Source organism: Apteryx rowi, unplaced genomic scaffold (assembly GCF_003343035.1).
Source record: "Apteryx rowi isolate R43461 unplaced genomic scaffold, aptRow1 scaffold_1377, whole genome shotgun sequence".
NCBI classification, from domain to species: domain Eukaryota; kingdom Metazoa; phylum Chordata; class Aves; order Apterygiformes; family Apterygidae; genus Apteryx; species Apteryx rowi.
Window position 1 is genome coordinate 12,678 of NW_020447616.1, and position 18,788 is coordinate 31,465.

The window sequence follows — 18,788 nt, forward strand, 5'->3', positions numbered from 1 at the left end:
GGGGCACGAGGAGACCCTTGCTGCCAGCATCGTCCTGGGGAAGAGCCCCTTTTCCGTCCGTTTTCGGGGGGGAGACGGTGACCGGTGCTGGCTCCAGTGCAGGAGGCCCATAGTGCCCCGTAAGGTCCACGGCGGTGTAATTCCAGCCTGGCTGTTTTGGGGAGCTGGTGAGCGGGTCCCCAAAGTCCTGGGCCTCCCCAGCCCTTCCTGGTAGGGCGGGAGGGGGCTCGGGGGGGGGGCCGGGGGCTATCCAATTCCAGCGGCAGGGCTGCAGGTCCCGGCTCCCCTCCCGGCTCTGGGCACTCTGTGCCGCGAATCTCCTGACCTAATTCGGGATCGTGGAGACAATCGACTATTCATTCGCTGGGGAAGTTGCCTGCGAATGTGCAGGGCCGCTTCTTTGGTGGCTTGTGTGTGTGTTTGTTTAAAAAAAATAAAATAAGAAAAAAAAAATGCGGCGCTGATGTCAGCGGGGATGACTTGAAAGCCCCGTGGAAAGCCGGCGGCGCGAGGCGCTTCGCCACGCTCCCGCGGGCCGGCGAGAGGCGCGTTGGCAGGGTCGGGAYGGAGGCGCGTTGTGTTTAGGCTGCCAAATGCCTCCCGCACGCACGTGGCTGCGGCGTGCGCTTCCCTCGCGCTGTGGCGGTTAGGCTGGCCGAACCCACCACCGGGCCCTTTCCCCCCCCGGGGCTCGTCCCGGAGCCGGGCGCGGAGGAGCCGGCGGCGACTTAACCCTTAACCCAGCAGCCAGGATGCACCGGGGCGAGGGGCAGAGCCGCCCGCAAAGGAGCGCAGACGTATTTCGCATCAGCGAGCCCTATAAATGGGCATATAAAATAAATGCACCTATAAATGGTGTAATAAACGGGGCTGTGTTTGCTGCCTGGCCCGGCGCTTCCGAACTTTGTTCCGGAGCGGGGAGGACGGGAGAGGCGCGCGTTATCGGTCCGCGCAGGTGTTCCTTTAAAAACACCCGTCTGTGTAAACGGAGGAGCTCTCGACSTGCAACAGGAATCAAAGGCCGGTGTTGTAAGAGAAGCTGAATCAGCTAAATGGAAGCAGAACAGACAAATGATATTAAGGAGGAAGATGTTAAACTTGCTGGCTTTGCCTAGGGGTATTGGCTCTCTCGCGCTGTATAAGTAGCAGCTGCGGTATGAATGCGCGCGGGGGGGGGTCGGCGCGAGCTCGCCGTAGGATTTATGGTATCGGGGCGAGGGGCTGTCGGAGGCAGGTTTAGTATCGCCCGTTTGTCTTGGCGGACGTCTCGGTACCCCCCAGGGTCTGGCGCTCGGGAGCAAAGCGCCTGCGCTGGCTCGTCGCTGGGGAGCAGGTGAGAATTGACGGCGGCTCGCGGCTCGCAGGGGCGGCGGGAGCACGTGCACGGATGCAGCGGTCCCAGGGGACGCGCCGTCCCCTGCCCTTGCTCCAGCTGCCAGAGCGGTGCTGGATGTGCGTTCAGGGCCGAGCTTGTCCTGGCCCTGCTCGGGGCTGCAAGGTGAGAGCGTTGCACGCGGGGGCCGGGGGGGCTTGCACGCGCCCGCCGATGCTCGGAGGGGGCTGCCCCGGGCTCGCCGTGCATGCCGCGATTTCTCGCCTCTTCCAAAAGGCGTTTAGAGGAGGAGCTGTACCTCTGCTGGCGTCGAGCTGTGCCCTTCCTTCGGTTTTCCCAGCGGTTTGCTTTGGTTTGGGGTTTTGTTCTGAGGTTAACCTGGGAGGTTTCTGCTCCTGGTGTCCCAAACACCTGGGTGGGTCTTTGCAGATTTCCAGCCAGGGTTTGAGAAGCTCCCTGGGATATTAATGAGCGAGAGAGAGAACAGGGCTGTTTTGCCAGAAAATGCTTGCTCAGAACTGTAACTGCGAGCAAGAAAGGATTATACTGTGTAGCCAGGAACTGGAGCTTGCATTTCTGAATGGCACAGTGGAAGGGGCCTGTTTTCCTACCGAGGCTTGGAAAATGTGTATGTGATTCCCATTAGCATTAATGGAAACTGGTGTAAATTAAAGCCTGTATTTGTTTTGCTAAGATGTCTTGTTAAACTTCGTGCTGGCTCCAAAATTACCCTTTAAAAAGATATTCAGCTTTCAGAGCAATCCCAATGGAAATACTCTCTTTAAAGAGAGGGGGGGGAGGAAAAACAAGTGGGGGGGGGGGGRAAAAATCCCCGAGCCTCCCAATGCTTCCTCCAGACGCAGTTTGTTTAAACAAATGTCCCCTCCTCTGCAGTGTTTGCAACCCAAACACAGAGGCAGGGAGCACGCAGAAGCGAAACCGGTGTGGATTATTTCCTTTGTCCGAAGGGTTTTGCAAACACGGTTTGTGTCCCTGTGATCCGGAGCAGCAGCAGCATCCTGGGGGGGGGGGGGGTGACGTCCCCCCTAAGTGCAAGGTGCCTGCCCCGAATTTCAGTTAATGTAAGAATCGGGGCGGGTGGTTTTCCGCGAGCGGGTTCGGATGGGGTGCAGCCGCCGCCGTTGGCGAGTGCCTGGCAGGGCTTGGCACCAGGAGCAAGTGCCAGGCGGCAGAGCAGATCCTGCTCCATCCGCCGCGCAGGTGCCACGTCGGCAGCAGCTCCGGGAGGTTTTGCACCCTGCTCCGCCGTGTTTGCATGCTTCTGCCCTGCTCCGGCTGGGAGGGGGGAAAAAAATCCCCCCCCCCCCCGACTGGCGAAAGGGTATCCGCGTCGTGCCGTGTCCAGGTGCCCGGGAAGCAGTTCCCGCGGCGGTTTCTGGGATGCGGCTGCGTGCCCCCCGGGGACCGAGCGGAGCCGTTCCCCTTCGCTCCATGCTGGTGCTGAGCTGGCATCAGGTGGGGACTCGGGCAGCTCCTTCCCCTCGGAGCAGCGCCCAAGGCCGGGCGGGCAGCGCTTGGCCTGCACGGAGACGGGCAGCAAGTCAACGCAGCGGAGCGATGCTGGCGTGCAGGGAATGCAGCGCCGGCTTCGGAGGCTTCGGCTTCCCCGCGTGGGGCTGGGATCGTAGTTCAGCCGGCGACGAGCTCGTCACCGCGGCCAGAGCCGTCCGACCCGGGGCTTCCCATGCTCTGCTCGCCCGTCCTGAGCCACGCGCTCTCTTCCGCGCGCGCTGTCCGGCCGCTCTGCCTCTCCCCTCCCGAAGGGCTGCTCGGCTCCGGGCTCCTTCCTGCAGGTTGCCTGTTGAAGATGTACTTTTCTTTTTAATTAAATCCCATAATGAAACTTGCCTCGTGCTGACCTATTTGTGCAGGCACCAAAGAGAGCCTGACTCCGAACGGGGCTGTTTGCTAACGAGTTGTTGCTAATGAGAGCGGCCGAGAACGTGCTGATGGCACGTCAGAGGACCTGCATCCTTGCCACGTTGGGACAACAGGGCGATGGGGGGAAGGAAGGAAGCGGGGCCTTTCCAGTAGGATCGTGCCGCTCCGTTGTTTCTGGTGCGGCTGCGGGGGCCGGCACGCCGCCCGGGGTCCGGCCCCGGGATGCTCTCAGGGCTCCCTGCCGGAGTCGCTCCGTGTTGCCTGGAGCGACGGGGCCGCAGCTGGGGCTCTCAGGTTAGCGGTTTCCATTAGAGCCGGAAGAACCGCGTGTGCACAGAGCAGGGACTGACCATCTCGGATGGGCTTTGTGCGTGCCGTCTGATTTGGGTTTTTTTCTTTATTAGCATCTTGTCAGTATAATTTAAAAGACTCAAACTACTAGCTGTGCATGCAGGTCTGAATAGCAGCACGTTCTCCACCYGTATCTATTTCCCCCTTCCTCCAGCTTCCGAAATACCTCTTAATTCCAGTTGCTTCTTATCTTGAACTAGGTTTTAAGCTCTTCAGAGCTTTTGAAGAGCAGCTAGTGCACAGTGGGATCCTTGGTGCCACTGAAATCCCCATAACGGGGGGACGAGACCGCAGCTAGGGCACAGGACCCTTGGGTGCTCTCCGTGCTGGGAAGGCAGATGCGTGGTGCATAGCCGCAGGCACGGGCTGGCAGGCTGTGGCAACTCGCCGTGTCTCTTTCTATAGCTGTGAACTTACGCTATTTCTTTTTTTTTTCCTTTTAATTCAGAGCCCTTCCTCAAGGTTTGACCCAGCCGATGACTGCACTTCCATCCCTATAATCGCTGGGCGAACGCTGTAGGAAACCTCTCTTGTCAGCTGTCTCGCCCCGGAAAGCTCCTGTCGAGTGAAGAGAGTCTCTGAGCCCAGACCCTGCGCGGTAAGAAGTTCCTGAGGCTTTTCCTAACCGTTCCTACGCGCGCGGAGGAAACCGGGCTGGAAGAGCTCCCGCCGCAGCGGTGATCTGGCTGAGGCTTTGGCTCGCTGTTGTGCTTGTTGGGTGTGTAGGCTTGGATTCAGTCCGCTCCGTTTAAGGAAGCGAGCGGGACTCGGACCTGCAGCGGGGAGGCGAAGAGCTCTCGGCTCTTCTCTTTTCGCGTTCGGGTTGCGGCACGCGAAGCCGCGGCTGCCTGTGAGCCTCTTCCCTGTTGTTCTGGCGGTGCAGACAGTCGGCTGCTGATCTCTGCTGAGCAGTCGCAAGCTCGACAGAAACCATTGTCCGCGTCGGCCGGGGATTACAGCCCCGTCCTCTTTCACGCGCGCTGTTTTTACAGCAGTGGGYGCCTTTGAATAGTGGGTTTTGAGGTTCGCTCTGCAGTCCGTTTGAATTAGTTGGAGGCATGTATCGCTAATCCCTCTCCTTTATCAGGAGCTGAGTGCTAAAGTCCTTTGCCTGAGAGAGCGAGAGGTCCTGCGTGCTAACAGCCGCTGGCGCGAGGTCGGTGCTGGTAGGTGTTGCAAGCGTTCGCAGCAAGCGCAGGCTGATACTTCCTGTGTTTCAGGAGCTCATGGGGGTGCTTTGGTTATTAATTCAGGTTATTTTTTTACAGTCATAAAAATGCTTTAAAAAAGGTGGGGGAAGCCCTCTGGTTTGCTTTTTGGACTTTCGTCTATTTAATGCCCCTGTTGCTGATAAGTGTTAGGAAACGGATGAGTTGGTCGTAACGACCCTTCGTGCTGTTTCCTTGCTGAATCGATAGCAGCGGCTCAAAGCTGGAGCTGCTCTAGCTGCGCCGTCACGTAAAGGAGGTGAGAAGCCGCAAGCGACGCGGGTCTCTGCTGCGAGGCGTTTGCCCTCGGAAAACACTGCGGGAGAGCGGAGCAGCGCGTCCCGACGTCATTGAGCCCCCGGAGACRGGGACAGCTGTTCCCCCTTTCCCGCCGGTTTAGCCTCGGAGCCGTGGGTCCGTTTGGGCACGTTGGGGCCGGGACGCGGTATTGCAGGACTCGGGATGCTCCTTTGGAAGACGCTGCCCTGCGTTCGCCCGGGCCTGGCTTTGGTGCTGGTGGGGGGGTTCGGCAGCGCGTGCGTTGCCTCKTCGCCCTAGAGAAGCGACAGATGTAAAGAATCTGCAGTTGGCGCAACCTTAAATCAACAGAAAGCGTGGGAAGAGGAGGTGAGGCTGTCGCCGCATCCTTCGCTCTCCTCGCTGTGCTGCTTGCAGCCGTGCCGTTCAATATGCCAGAAATCCTCCTTCAGCTTCCAAGACTCCTGCTGTACTCGAATGAAGTCACCCTGCCCTAACTTTCCCTCCTTCCCTGCAGGCTCCGTCAGTGTAATCTAGACCAACGAGGCTATTTGAGCATGTTTTCCCCCCYGTGTATTCGGTGCGTGTGAAAGGAAATGGCTATCAGCATGTTGCTCTCTTCTTGCTCTGCTTTCTCCTAGCAGAAGTCCGCCCGGGAAGGAGGCATTAGCAGGCAGCCCAGAGCTCCCCAGCAACCGAGCAGGCAATATGTCTTACGCTGGAGATGAACAGATTTTAATTAAATGGCAAGCTAAAGGAACAAGGTTCCTTAACAGCAGACATCTCATCCATTTCTGCTGTCCAATATCCCGGCTTGATGCCAGTAAGAAAAAACCCTCCCGAGGGTGGGTTCCCCCTTGACTTGAGCAAGGCCAAGGCAGCGCTCCCCGCTCCCGAGGGCTGCTGGCGGGACGGGCTTGGTGCGCGCTGCGCTTGGGCGATTCGCGGGAAAGGCTCCGGGAGCGCGAGTCCCGGAGCGGTGCCGTGCCGGGGCTCAGCGCAGCTGCGCTTAATGGACCCCTTTGGTCCTGAGCACCGGCTCCGCGACGCGAGCGATAATCTCCTGGAGGGGCCTGGATGTGCCGGCGTGCTTCATGCTCGGGTGCCCAGAGCCGCTGCTGCGCTGGGGCCGTCGGAGCTGCAGTTATCTGATACCGGCGTTGGCACGTCTCTAGCGCCAGGCAAGTACGAATTTGCCTGTACTTACAGTTCTGTTGAAAAGTCCTGTGTTGTCTTTGGTTCGATGCGCAGGGTGAATGCTGGACTATCTCTAATTATACCGTCTCCATCAGATAAACGTGGGGAGATCTGTCTTGCTAATGCCGAGATTAGCTCGGAGCATAAATATGGAGGCAGCATCTGGACYGCGTCCTGCCTTCCTCCCAGGCGGGCACAACGTGCTTCTGCAGCGCCCAGGGCTGCTCTCGTGACGAGGTCTGAATTGTCATTTTGTTCCGTATTGTACGTAGTTCTGATTTTTAACCATCTGTTTTTTTTAATCCTTCCCCCCCCCCCCCATTTTGCAATGAGAAAGTTAATGGCATTCTCATTGCTCAGTAATGGGGATTATTTGGCCTTATCCAACCCTAATTAGGCACAAAATTGTGAACCTCTTAGCTTAATTACTTTACTAATTTTTTTTCTTTGGAGGCCGCAGCATTAGCTGTCAACTGGTTTTGTTCTTACTTGGCTCTTACCTGAAGCTCAGTTTTGCCAACTCTTGGGTCTGTGCATAATGCTCAGGAAAGGCTCTTTTATCAGGAAAACTGGGAAGAGACTGGTCTGACCCAGCTCCTCCGTGGCCTCTCCAAGTAAACCCCCTGGGTAGACAGAGAGCTCTGCCATGGCGCTAGGGAGAAAACTGTATCTGTGGCTAGAGCGGAAGATGAACTCGGGATATTTGAGGGTTTTTTTTCCATGGCTTTTACTTGCTTCGTTCTTGGTTCAAGTCCTTGCGGTTCCTCTTTGCGGTGGGCTCAGCGCTGGGTGCAGGGTTACAGGGGAGGCTTCCCTGGAAGGAACCGTGAGATTTCTGGGCAAAAACCCAGATCTTCTGCAAGGCACACAGGTGTAGGGAGTCCGTCCCCCAAAACGCAGCCAGGCGACTGCCTCGGCTTCGGCCAAACCAAACGTACCTGCGAGCAAGTCAGAAATGCGACGCTTTTCCCGTTGGCCGTGAATGACCTTCAGCTGCTTGTTGCTTCCTGGGGACCAGCGCGCACCTACGGAGCGCTTGGATCATCRTGGTGGTGCTGCGCGCTCCTTTTTAAGGTCGAGTCGCAGGAAAGGAGGAGTCCTTTACGCCGAGSCCGGGCTTCGGTAATGCAGAACAGGGAGTGCCCATGCGAAACGTGCTAAAGCTCCCGCGCCGGGGAGGTGAGGTGAGCGCGGCCCGAGCTGCTGCCACTGTTTCTCTCCAGATTGCCCTCAATTTGTCACATCATGCTCATTTGCAGCAACTGGGACGTGTTCTTGCGTTACCAAGTAACGGTGAATTGGGGGCAAATTATGTATTATTTTTAATTGCTTGGCCTTTATGCGAAGGCTACATGAGCGAGTTGCTAAACCAGCCAGCGTTGCAGAAGGAAGCACGGAGCGAGGCAAGAGAAGCCAACTGTGTAATGGGCTGTCTCGTCACGGGCTTCTAACTTCTGAAAACAGAAATAATTTTCAATCTGGGGAAAAAAAAAAATATTGCTTTGCCAGTAAGAAGCCTCATTTTCAGGAAATATCTGCAGCGCTTCCCTGAGCTCTCTAGATGGGGTTTGCAGCGCGCACTGCAGCTGCATGGTCGTCCATGGAGCGCCGGAGCGAGGAGACGTAACATCTCGGGAACGACCGAGGAGTTTTTTGGGTGCCGGTTGTGGCTGCGAGGAGCAGGGTGCCATGGTGGCACTGGGGCCTCAAGGCGGAGGAAGGTGTTAAATCCTTGGTCTTCATCCTCTGCTGTCCGGCTTACCGGCATCATCCTGGACTGGTGCCTCTGTGCCTGGTGTTTCTCTCCTGCTTTTCATCCTGTCTGTTGAGACTGCAAGTGAATTTTCTTCGGTTACGTGTCCCGCACCTCCCCAAGAGGACGTTTGCTCGACTGAGCTTTGGCGCTGCCGTGGCGAAGGGAGCCCGTGCAACGCGCTTGGGTGCAGGATCTCGCCCGTCGCCCTTGTCCTCCCGGAGGTCGTTAGCGGCGTCCTCGGGGAAGGCGTTGGGGCTCCGCTGTGCGCACGTAGCCGACGTCCTACCAGATTTTGCGCTCGCTTTGCGGCTGTTGCTTGCTGGCCGCTCGTTAAGTGCCTGCTTGGTTGGTTGGTTTTTAATTCTTCCCTAAATTAAAGCAGGCGTTTCACCTTTCGCAACCAATTGCTTCTGTGACCAGCCAAGCTTGAACCCTGGGGTCAGCRCGCTGGATCTGCAGGCTCTTTCCTAGAGAAGCACCGTGTCCACATGTACGTGCTCCTGCCCAGGCTGGTGTGCTGTGACGGAGAGGAGCGGCGGCAGGTCTCTGTGGGCTGTAACCCGCGGGTGGAGAAAGCCACGGGCAGCTCGGGCTCTCTAACCCTTTTGCGAAATCATGAAACTAGATGCTTGGCCCGTCTAATGCCATTTTCGGCTGAAGAGGACCAAGTAGGTGCGAGCTGGAACAGACTGAGCTGCTCCCTGTCGGAGCTGCGAGCGGAGAACGCAGCCTGGTCCCGGCAGCCCTGCTACGTACGAGGGTGTTAACGATTCGGCTGTCAGCGGAAATAAGAGTTTGCAGCCCTCAGCGCTTTCTGCAAGTCCTGCAGACCAGAAGCCCCTTTCCCAGGCTTGTTCAGGAGCCCTGGGATACAGCGATGAGGAACTCTAAGATCCTGCGTGCTACAGGGGTGGCAATGTTTGCTCAAGAAAACCGTCCGTGCCTTGTCCAGCGAACCCTGTCTGAGCTTCAAAGCAGGGCTGGGTGCCTCTGACCTCTTGGCCGCAAACGAAGCGGCTCTTCTCGCAAATGCAATTACTGCCTCTCCTCCAACCCAGCTGGATCCAAAAGGTGTCGCGTTGGATAAGCACGGCTCTTCTTCGCCGCAGCCGACTTTGGTAGTTCTTTCTGAAATGGAAGTAGGTGCAAATGATCATTAGCAAAGCTGCTTTCTGTGCGACTCCTGGTGGCTTTGCTGTTTGGCTCCATCTCTCCAGGGTCCGTGTCCGCGGATGTCCGCCTGCAGCTGCACGGGGCTCCTGGCTCATGAGCTCTTTGCRCCTAAATAATCCCACGGAAAGCCTGCTTTGCCTTCAAGATGGGGCGATACCTTGAGCTGCCGTGTAGCTGGCACATCAGCGCGCAAAAACCCCTGTGCTTGGGRAAGAGAAGGCTCTAGACTGTGAATTCCCGTTTTACTGACCTCGGCAAGCAAACGCAGCAACATCCAGGGCAAATTTTCCCATTACAAGATGCAGCGACTGTGTCGGATCCTCGTGTCGAGGGACGGAAGAATTCCCATTCCCCATTAACGGCAAACTCCATTTTGAGATGCGCGCTGAGGGAAGACGGCGATGGAAATGAGGAGCCACAGGGCTGTAGGCTAAACTTGAAATTATTTTGRTCTCATCTCAGGCCAACCAAGAGGTATAAAGAACCTATTCATTCCTCCAGCGAGAGCAGAGGTTAAGTGYGTCTGTTAAATATGCTGTTATGAACACTAACCCTTTAAATGAGATGACGGGGGTAGGCTGGAGGTTGTGGGCTGTTTAATTAAAATAGTAGGAGCTTTTGTGATGAGAGATTAAGGCTGTTCATGGAGGCTCGACCCCTGTTGTATAGAAAGTTTATGTTGCTGTGGTCCTCRGCTGACCATTACAAAGACTTGATCCGAGCAGACTTCTAAAATTGTAAAGTATTTGTTGACTTAGTGGTACAGAGCAAACGACTGGCTGAGGATTGCCAGTTGAAAAATAAAAAGCATTAAAGTTTCTCAAATGATTGCTCGGTAATCCCCCCGCTCCTGATGGAGGGCAGTGGATTTCCCAGCTGGGTTCTGCCTTCATGAAGATTTTCACTCGACGTCTCCATCTGTAATCCAGGAATTGCACGACTCTTTACTCCAAGGTTGATGTTTTTAGCTTTACTTGGACSTTCTAGCAGAAACGCGCCCGAGTTTTGCAGCGTGCAGCAGTCCGAGCTGTCAGGGGCGCTCGGTCACCCGCACTCGGTGCAATTTGTGGATTTGGGATGCAGGGGTCGGTTCTAGAGGGATGCTGTAATTTGACAAATCTTGGTCCTTTCTCTGCTTTAAATTCTAATGATTTCAACAGTCTTGAACCTGTTTGTAGCTCTTTGGAGCTGAGCTTTTCTCCCCGTCTTGCCTCCGCTCGCTTTGCTGGTGTGTTGGGCAGCAGATGAGGACCGGTTTCCAGCCAGCCCCTGCTCAGCGCTGCTGGGATGGCGTGGAGGGGGTTGCACAAAATCGCGGCAATTTGTTTAAATTGAAACACATGGGCTTCAGCTGGAGCGAAGGCCAGCAGAGCCCGGAGCGGCGAGCGCTCTGCGTCGTAGGCAATCATTTACCCCACCGCAAACAGCGAGGCGTCAGTAGCGCTTGACACCTGGACTGCACGGGAACAGCCGGGCACGGTCGAACCTTTCCTTTACGTGACGGGGAGCTGCGTTTCGCGGCCGGGTCGCGGCCTGTCTGGTAAGGGGGCAGTTGGCCGCRGCGGCGGCGCCCCGTTTGCAGGAGCTGCTGCCCCGAGTTCGCGCTCGGCTGGAAAGCCCGGGGCTGCCGCCGCGTCCCGTCCCAAACAGGTCCGGYGAGGCTGCGCCGTGCCGGTGCTGTTGCAAGAGCGGGGAGCCGGGAGGATGCTCGCGCAGGTGGAGATGTGCCAAGGCAATACCGGCGCCGAGCCAGGCGCCGCCGCGTGCTCGCCCGGCCGTGCCGATGCAAGGGGCAGGCTGAGCAACTCTGCCGGGGTAGAGCCGCGGCTGCCGCCCCGGGATGCTTTTTGCCGTGCAATGAGGACAGGCAGCGCGTCTGCGTGCGCGGGTTTGCTGACAGCGGGGTTGCAAGCACTTGGTTTTCAGACTTATTACAGTTATTTAAATGCATGTTTCCTCGTGAACACGTCACCTGAGACCTGCTAAATGATCCTCTTAAAGGGTTTCCTTAAGGCCGGAGCTGGGAGAGGACACGCTCGTAGCCGGCTCCCGCTGCAGCGCCGTCGGCCGCGCTCGTGCGCGAGCTTCAGCGCGGGCTCCTGCACCCTGCCGCTGCGCGTGCCGGCGGTGAGGAGGGGAAGGGGAAAGGGTGCGCTGCTAATTAGCGAGCTCCTTTGATTCTGCTTTGCAYAAATTCCTGCTCGTCAGAGAAGAGAGGGACAGAAGCACGGGACAAGTGCTCTTAGCGTCGGGTAGATCTTTTGCCCTGCTGCCAGCGGAGGAACTTGCTGCCTTCTGCAAACAGGAGATCAAACTTTCCTGTCGCCTGCGCTTGGCGAGGTCACCAGCAGGAACCAAATGGGGCAGTTCTGGCTTGATTAAGGTGGGGTTATTATTATTATTATTATTTTTTAAATACTTGATTTGCATCCATGTGAAACATGCAGAGAGACTTGGAGGTTCAGCACGGGGCGGCGGCGGCCGCTGTAAATGCGAGAGCAGCCGATGTGCCAGATGCGGATGAATGGTCAGGAGTGTTTATTTGATTCAGGTGTGCTGGGGRCCTCCTTGCTCTCCTGTAAATACAGTGTAAGCCCCTTCCTTCCTCCCTTCCTTCCTTCCACAGTTATATCAAGGCATCTTGCAATAATATATTCAGAATTTGGGTCTTCGTGGAAGCAGCAGCCCACCCCTTGCCAAGCAGCTGTTCTGCTGGGCTGGATTTCTGCCCAGGAATAATTTCRTCCTAAAAGGAGCAATCCAGGGCTTGGTCTTGTTCTTAAAAACCTGCTGCGTGTTGCTCCGCGTGATTTTTCCAAGAGCTTCTCCGTGCGGTGGCCCAGGCGGAGGCACCCCGGCCCCGGGGAGCCGGCGGGACTGGCCATGCGCCGCCTGCGCCCGTCGCCCTCCCGGGCTTTTGGGGCCCGTTAGCAGAAGCTCCTCCGCAGCATCCGAGCCTGCCGGGGATCCCTAGCATGTCCTTGGGAGTAACCGCGGATGGGCAGCTGGGAAGGGGGCAGATCCCTCGGCGCGGCTTGGCCCCGAGCGGGGTGCAGCTGGGGCTGGGAGCGTCCCCAGACCCCGTCCCGCGGTGGGGACGGCCGCTCGGCGCCGGGGCAGGGGGCTTTCCGCGTGGCCGAGGCTTCCAGCAGGGCCGTGTTTTTTCTTTCTACCGCGCTGATTTTTGCAGCACGCGTTTGCTAGAAGCCGTTCTTCGTGAAGCTGCTTTCCTTTGATCTCTGCAGCCGAGCTGATTTTTCTTGTCATCGGGGTAATTTATGGAACGGAACGCTGCGAGAACAATGCCTTCCACGTGCCCCCCCCTCCCCTTAATAAGGGTCAAATCTCTCGTTCTATCGGAAAACGGAGAGGAAGGTTGGACCGCGACTCCTGCAGCCCGGCCCRCGAAGGCCCCTCGCTTTGCTAGGGGAAGGTCGGGGACGTTTCCCGCGCGCTCGTAGCGGCGTCGGAAGCTCTAGCAAACCCCATCCAAGGGCCCGCGGTTAATGATTAAAGCGCCTCCCCCCTCCCGCAGCGCCTGTTTCGGGGCCGGTGGACTCCCTCGACTCCACGGCAYGCAGTCCCCGGCCTGGCACCCCCTCCCTCCCTCCCTCCCGCCCCGATATTCCCGTTACAGCCGTGTATTTTTAGCAGGAGCTTTTGCTGGAAGGGGCTCGGCTTTGCTTTCGGCAACGCGATTGCAGCTGCCGGTGTCTCCCGCGGGGCCGCGGTCCCCGACGTCCTCGCCACGCTGGGCAGTGGGAGAGGTCTCCTGCTCTGCCGGAGCCGCTTGGTGGCTTGGCGGATCCGTCTCTTCCCGCCTGTGGAAGCAGGCCGGCTGCAGCGCTGGGCCGGGGTCGCAACCGCGTTGAACTTCAGTGCCGTAGGCTCATTTGGAGCGTTTGCTGTAGCACTCGAATAGAATTTCCCATGCTTTTAACATGCATCGAGCACACCTCGAGCACACCTCAACGGCCTGCTCTTACGGAGACGGAAAATCCTGCTGCCCTGGGTGTCCTCCTTTCTTTTAACGCCGCATTAGCCCGTTGGCTTGATCCGAGTTTCTGAATTCCAAGCACCTCATCGCAAATGGGAAAAACAAACGCAGGGGCCGGGGTGTGGAGAAGGATTGTATAACCCTGCTCCGAGCGCTTGTCTCTGCAGGTCGGTTCCTGCACCGGTGCGAGGGCAGGGGCGCAGCGCAGCCGGGACGCTGCGGCACATCCGGACGGGAGCCGGCCTGGGGCTGACCAGCGCTGCCCTCCCCGGGGCAAAATTCCTGCAGCGCCGACCGCTCCTGTTGTCGTGCGGGTGGTTTCCACCCTCGCCTTCCCACGGCTCCTCCCGCTGGGATCCCTTTGCCGTGTGGCATTTTTCGTCTGGGAGCAGGTATCGGCGGCGGAGGGGAGCCCAAAGCCGGGGGCTGTTGACCCCGGTGGTGTTACTGCTCTCCTGGCCTCGGTGCCGACCTCCCAGCGCCGCGCAGGGGTTGCTTTTTTGCTTTATTTTTGCATTGTTTATATGCAACTGCAGCCTATTTCCCAGTTCCCGGTTGGGCGGTGCACAGGGAGGTGCTGTGCCGTGCCGGGCTGCGGCCACCACGGTGGCAAACCCGGAGCTCACGCGGGTCCCGCAAATGCGCATCCGTGCCRCCGGCTTGCACCCGCATGCGGCACAGTCGCGGCGAGGCCTCCCCGGCATGYGCGGGCGCACGTGAATATACGGCTACCCAATAAAAAATTAATGCCCGCATGAATCTTTCATGTTTGCTCCACTTTCCCTCACCGCAGCCGCGGGGGAAGCGCGTAAAGCGGCGACGGGGCCGCGCGCGTTCCCGCCCCTACGGCGAGCTTGACCTTCCCCTCCGCGCTGCAGCGGTTCGCGCGGAGCCCGGCACGGGAGCGCTGCCGGCTGCCACGAGGCTGCTCCTGCGCCGGCGCTTYGCTCGAGGGCAGAGGGCTAATCACCCCCACTACTTAAAACCTCTGCCTTGCTGTCTCCCACGGGAGAGCGGGGCGAGCGGAGGGTGCCGGACACGGAGCGGCTCCGCAGGGAGGCTGGCCGGGGCCAGGCCCCCTCCCCAGCTCCTAACGGGTGCTTTGCATTTTGGTAACGAAGCAGCCTGCGGTGTGCAATGCCCCCTGTGATGGTGGCAGATGTGCAATGCCCCCCATAGCGGTAGTGGGCGTGCAATGCCCCCCACATGGTGTGCAATGTCCCTCGCGGCGGTGGCAGGTGTGCAATGCCCCCCGCATGGTGTGCAATGTCCCTCGCGGCGGTGGCGGGTGTGCAATGCCCCCCGCATGGCGTGCAATGTCCCTCGCGGCGGTGGCAGGTGTGCAATGCCACCTGCATGGTGTGCAATGTCCCTCGCGGCGGTGGCAGGTGTGCAATGCCCCCCGCATGGTGTGCAATGTCCCTCGCGGCGGTGGTGGGTGTGCAATGCCCCCCGCATGGCGTGCAATGTCCCTCGCGGCGGTGGCAGGTGTGCAATGCCACCTGCATGGTGTGCAATGTCCCTTGCGGCGGTGGTGGGTGTGCAATGCCCCCCGCATGGCGTGCAATGCCCCCCATAGCAGCGGTGGCAGGCATGCAATGCCCCGTCGCTTTCCGAGGGCGGTTCTCGTCTCTGTGCCGCTCCGGCCCCGCCGGCGGCACACCTCGGAGCCGCGCGGCGCCGGGTCAGGCGACGGCGCTGGAATGTGCCGTCGGGCCGTGTTTGCACACTCRCTGAGAGCACCCGCCCGCCCGCTCGCTGGGCTCTTCTGGTATGTTCATAATAGAAATTTGATATCAGCTGCTGTAAATGCCTATCGCGGTGATCTCATTTCTGTAGCCGAGCAAACATGCCATTATGCGGGAAAAGGGTCTCTCCAGCRGCGGGTTGGGCTGTTCGCGAGCTCCCCTGGACGCTGTTCCTGCAAAAGCGCTCTGTAAACTTAAAATGCGGCAAACGGGATTAAAACGAAAAACCACTCAACTTTAACCCAGTGCCGTAAACAGCTCCCGGCCTGAGACGCAGGTCTGGGGCGAGCTGTCAGAAGTTAACACTTGAGTTTCACCTGATCGGGTTTATTTTGGGGTAAAGCTGTTTTGCTTCATAACTGCGCCRTTGGGGGAGCGGGAATGTAGCGCTTTGGAATATAACACTGGAAAAATACCGCAAACTGCTGAGCCGGGCGGTCTCTTTCTGCAAACACGGGGAAGTCTCCTGCGAAGCAGGTTGGAAGCAAGCTGTGGGCACGTTGCGTGCATCTCCTGGTAACCAAATTAATTGTTCCCCAGGCTATAAGCTCATAACTCATAAGCGGTAGAACGAGATCCCTCTCTGAGTAAAGAGGGATTGGCATTTGAATGAAACCGGTTCGCTTCGTGTAACCCACAACACCGAATATTTTCCAGGTTAATCTCGTGGCTCTGCTGAGGCCTTTAGCAGCGGCGGAGCAGACCGGTGGGGCTTTGCCAGCCGGGATGAAGCGGCGCGGCGGATGCRGCCGCGCTCTTGTCCGTGCAGGAGCAGCGGTGGCCGGTGCTGGGGCCGGGCAGGACGGCGGCGGTGCTGGTCCCGGCCGGCGGAGCGAGCGCCGCCCCGCGATTCTCGAGCAGCCTGGTTCCTGGGTGACCCCGATTCCCATGGAGGTGGCCCGGAGGGATCTCGCCGTCCAGCGGCTGCAGGCTCCGGCTCGTGCCTTGGCCAGCAGCGAGAGCAGTGCTGTCTCCCATAAAGAGAAAATATTCGTGCAAATAAAAGGCAAAGGTGCAAAGTCACCATAAAGGGACGCGAACATGGAATTCGGCTCCGCGGTGGGCTGCGAGGACGCCCGCTCCCGCTGGCGCTCTGCAGCGTCCGTCCCGGCACAGGCAGCGCCGTGGCTTCCGCCGGCCGCAGGAGCAGCCTGGCAACCCCGCGACGGGCAGGGCAAGAGGGTTTCCACCCGTCCCTCGGGCCTCTGCGGCCCTTAGTGCAAACAAAAAACAATTTTGAAGATTAACCGGTCGGTTCTTTGCAAGCGAGAGAAGCCAAACGGTGCGGAAGCACCCGGCGGATGAATCTTCTGCGAGGCTTCTTCCCCTGCTACCGTGCGACTGATACGTTAGTAAGATGTGGTGAATATAATTTTGTTAGTAGACCGTGCTTTCCCTTCCGGATTGTCCTCCTGGATTTTTCTGGCTTTCTGTGGAATATGCGTGAAATTCTAAGTCTTGGTGTCCGTACCCCTTTTCATACCTGTGGCATAAAAAGATTTATTTCTAGAATCTGTGCTTTAGTGTTTTCAGATGAAAAGTGCTTTTCACCCCTTTGATTAAAGCCGGCAGCGATGCCAGTGGTGCAAATCGCATGCAGCTGCTGCTCTTTCAAGCAAACGCTGCTCTTCGCTGTCAAAACGCCCCAAACGCCGGAGAACTGGGGGCGATTTTGCCGTTGGTAAACAGGAGTCCGCACGCTGCTGGGACACCTCTGCCCCTCCGCGCTTCCGGGTGCGACCGAGCCCGGTGGGTGAGGCGCTAATTACGGGGAAACAGGGCTGAAAATTGACCCGTCCCATGCATAACTGTGGGCACGTCTCCCGGCCTTTGCCCCGCGGCGAGTGCCGCGCTGGCATCACGTCCCGGGCAAAACCGCCCGGCGTGGCCGTCGGCTCCCAGCCCCCGTCTCTGCCTGCAGGTTTTGGGCGGAAAAGCTTGCTTTCCACGACTCTTAACACCGTCCCTGGCATCACTGCTGTGCAGGTGAACTGCTGCGTCCTCGTTTTTCTTCTGGGAAGCGTTTAGCGATGGCGGCCCCTTCCCGCGGCGAACTCCTGGCGCCCGGATTGCAGCGTCCCCGGAGGCAGGGGGCTGCCGGCGGCGCGGGGGSCCGTGTGCCCGGCGGGGTGTGCCGCAGCTCGGGAAGAGTCGACGTCGCCCTCGGGAGCCTTCGCTGCTGTTTGAATAAGCAGGAGCAAATTTGCAAGGCGGCCGCGGCCGTCGGCAGCCCGCGCTGCCCTCGGGAAGGGGCTCGCTTCGCTCCACCGCCGGCATGCCCAGGGTCCGGCACGGGGGTCGCCGCCGAGCAGGCTCTTCTCCGGGCTGCTTTGGCTCCGGATAGCGCTGTCGGGGGCGAGGGCCGGCAAAAACAGCATCCACGCCGTTCGGACCTGCGCGCAGGCGGCAGCTTGGGGGCTGAGCTCCGAATTTCTGGCTTAGGAAACTTTTATCTCATTCGTCTAATGGGATTTGGGTGTGTAGACGTTACGGAGTACGGGTGACTAACGGAAAGCAAGCGAATTCGGGATTGCCCCGGGGGGACTGGGCCGTTTTGCCTGAATCACGCCTTTTCAGGCAAAATGAGCATGTATTTGCGTTGCAGCGCTGCTGCGCGGCCCCGGACGAGAGCGGTCCCCATCACCGCCCGCCCGCCCGGCGCGGGGGAGCTGCGCCACCCATGCCGGGTGCCGGAGTAGAGGAGTCGGAAGCCTGGTGAGTCCAGATGGGAATGTGGAGTCACGGAAGCGGTGCTGGTGGAGCCGTGGCAGGTATTGCACCGGGCTGGTGTGTGCCTGCGTCCCGGCCGGGATGCTCCTGGAGCCGGGAGCATGCCCGTGTCCTGGCCGGGATGCTTCTGGAGCCGGGAGCCTGTGATGGAGGGTTGCACACACCTCCGGACTTGCAGCAGCGGCCACGGGGTAGGTAGGGATTTGCTCCGCCGTTGCATCCACTCCCGACTCCGTGCTGTTAGCTTCCAAGTCCCCCAGCAGCCGGCTTGGGGGATCCGGGGTTTTCCAGCAGTAGTGCTGTAAGCCCCTGCTCCCCGTTCCTAGGAATAAAGCTGCGGCAGCGCCGTGCAGTGATTTGATCCGGGCTGCGGTAACGCTCGGAGACCTGCGTTTGGGATGTGCCCCGTCACGCTGCGAGGAGACAGTGTCTGGTTTCAAAAGCTTCTTGCAAAGTTGCCCGGCAGCTGTAGATGCAAAAAACCAACGCGTGCACGTCCAGAGCTGCACAAGTGGGTAACGACTGCGCTCGCTGCGAAACGGTCCGCTGGGAGCCGGTGTGCGATCCCTAACCACGGTGAATCCGGCCTTCCTGCGCCTGGCGGTGTTGTAACGTGACACAAAGTTGTTGTAGGAATTGAGAGCGTTGCTGCCTTCCCGTGCTTTCGACTCCCCTTGATCTCTCTGTGAGCTCGAGGAGAAGCTTTGAACACTCTGGAAGATGGATTGCTCCAGTCTCCTCTCCCACTGAAAGTCTCCGTAGACCCTCGGGCAGCTTTTGTTGCCTGGGTAGCGTGTGTTTGGAAGTTGCCGCTTCCCGGGGGAAGTCTTGCATCTGCATGGGACCGGGAAGCCAGCGTAAGAGCTCTTCATTGCGGAGCCCCGGAGGACCTTCGGAAAGGGCTTTCTGCAGGAATGCAAGCTCGGTGCTGGTGCCGTTGGAAACCTGGCTCCGGAGCAGCCCTCCGGGTACGGAGGGAAGGGGTAGAGGAACGCCGGGAACCACGGCAGGGAGCAGCCACCCAGCCTTGCTGCAGAGCCAGGAAGGAGGGGGAGGCCTGAGGTCTCCAGGCCGGAGGTCGGCAGGAGAAAAGCGAGTCCCTGGTGCTTCTCGTGCCGGGCAGCCAGGTCGGGCT

General features: G+C 58.9%; 1 protein-coding gene across 1 annotated transcript in view; it reads left to right on the forward strand.

The window, feature by feature from the left end:
• SIPA1L3 (signal induced proliferation associated 1 like 3) overlaps window positions 1–18,788 on the forward strand; it is a gene marked incomplete at its 3' end in the record, with an annotated part of 47,108 nt that overhangs the window by 864 nt on the left and 27,456 nt on the right. Inside the window, exon 2 of the mRNA XM_026057245.1 lies at window positions 4,035–4,184. The remainder of the gene's footprint in view (window positions 1–4,034; window positions 4,185–18,788) is intronic.